Source organism: Rutidosis leptorrhynchoides, chromosome 1 (genome assembly GCF_046630445.1).
Source record: "Rutidosis leptorrhynchoides isolate AG116_Rl617_1_P2 chromosome 1, CSIRO_AGI_Rlap_v1, whole genome shotgun sequence".
Taxonomy (NCBI): domain Eukaryota; kingdom Viridiplantae; phylum Streptophyta; class Magnoliopsida; order Asterales; family Asteraceae; genus Rutidosis; species Rutidosis leptorrhynchoides.
Window position 1 is genome coordinate 263,018,419 of NC_092333.1, and position 2,318 is coordinate 263,020,736.

Here is a 2,318-nt window from a genome sequence, read left to right on the forward strand (position 1 = left end):
TGAATCCGAGGCCAACCATGCACTTGTTCAGTGCCGTCATTTGCATTATTTCTACGAAATACAATATCGTGAGTTTCATTACTCCCGTTTTAAATGTTTTTGCAATATATATTTTTGAGACTGAGAATACATGCGCTACTTTTATAAATGTTTGACGAAATAGACACAAGTACTTAAAAACATTCTACAATTGAGTTACGAATACACCGGATATCACCCATTTATAGTCTGGTAATCTAAGAATTAGGGAACAGACCCCCTAATTGACGCGAATCCTAAAGATAGATCTATGGACCTTGACAAGCCCCAGTCATAGAATTTGAACTGCTTTAGTACTTCGATTTTAGTATACAACCGCCAGCTTTACAAGATATGGACCTGTTTGTGATGTGTACAAAACCGTCATATTTAAAAGAGTGGCCTGTTTGTATGCTGTTTGCATGCAGTTTGCGAAATGCCTGTATGCGGGGGATATTCTAGATGCATTTTGTTAATGTCGATTACTAGGTGTTAATTTCGTATGAATGATTTTTACAGCAGTGAGCAGACCTGCACAGATTGTTTTTGAAATATGAGTATCTTGTGGTCTATTATATTATTGGAAATGATTGATATTGATAAACTAATGAACTCACCAACCTTTTGGTTGACACTTGAAAGCATGTTTATTCTCAGGTATTAAAGAAATCTTCCGCTGTGTATTTGCTCATTTTAAAGATATTAATTGGAGTCATTCATGACATATTTCAAAAGACGTTGCATTCAAGTCGTTGAGTTCAATAAAGATTATTATTGAATAAATGACAGATTTGGTCATTTATAGTTTGGATATTATGAAATGGTATGCATGCCTGTCAACTTTTGATGTAATGAAAGTTTGTCTTTTAAAAACGAATGCAATGTTTGTAAAATGTATCATATAGAGGTCAAATACCTCGCAATGTATCCATATGTTATTGTATTCGTCCTTATGGATTAGGATGGGTCGTTTCAGTTGATACCAGTGATTCTGCTGGTGCTTGTAATCCTTGCACCATATTCTCCAAAGCCACTAATCGAGCACGAAGTTCGTTGACTTCTTCTATTACTCCGGGATGATTGGCGGTTGGAACGAGCAGATGGATAGGGTTTAGAATTGTAGATATTATGTAATCGTTGCGAGATATCTTGGAAATGAGGGTGAAAATGGTGTCTCAGACTGGTTCGCAGGTAAGTGCTTCAGGTTCTTCGCCAAGAGGTGAATTTGGTTGGTGGAAATGATCACCTTCTTCTCGTCTCCATTGATTAAGTTGACTACAAACCCATCCCCAATTCATCCAAAATTGATGATGGCTAATTGGTTGCTCCATTCTGGTTACACTGCTTTCGGAGTTCGAGTGGAAATCCATATCGGAATAGCTGTCAGAATCTGAGGAATTTGAACTAGTTGTGAGTTCCATCTTGTACGGTCAAATAGAGGATTGTCGATATGAAATGATTTTCGGATATCGGATGATATTCAAATCACATAGAATACCTATATAGAGTACAGAAGATCCCGTAGATTACGGAGGGAGTTAAGGAAATGTGTCAGACATGGTCTAATGTGATGGAATATGAATTCGTCTGTACACCATCTATGCAATAATTGCAATAAGATGTGTCGAGACTGAAAATGATAAGTAGATATTTTTCGACAAGGAATGATAAGCAAAACTTTTGACATGCAGACAAGGTCCAAGTCTAGAGTCATTAATGTATCCTGACAACTACTAGGTTGAAGTCCCGACTCACTAATGCATCCTAACAACTATTAGTTAGACACACTAATACAAGACCTGGTTCGCTATGACCACCGCTTTGATACCACCTGTAGTGACCCGTCCTAATCCACCCGGACGAAGTCCTCAACAGCTGGTCCCATTGCGAGGTACTAACCACTATATGCCATGAACAACTCCATGTAATATCTTTAAAATGAGCAAATGCACAGCGGAAGATTTCTTTCATACCTGAGAATAAACATGTTTTAAAAGTGTCAACCAAAAGGTTGGTGAGTTCATAGGTTTATCATAAACAATAAAATTTCAGTAATTTTGATAGACCACAAGGTTTAAATGCAGTACACCTATCTCGTGTATGAAATCATTTTTCATAAATGCTTGGCAGAGTAGGTTCGTATCCTTTTCTCCCTCGTAAGTTGCCTTGAAATTTTTAATAACCGTACACATATCTCGTGTACATAATAACATATACATAACGTGTGTTTAAAATCATTCTCTCTATATATAACCTTGACTGGTAACCGACCTTAACATAATGCGCATAAAGAATATCCC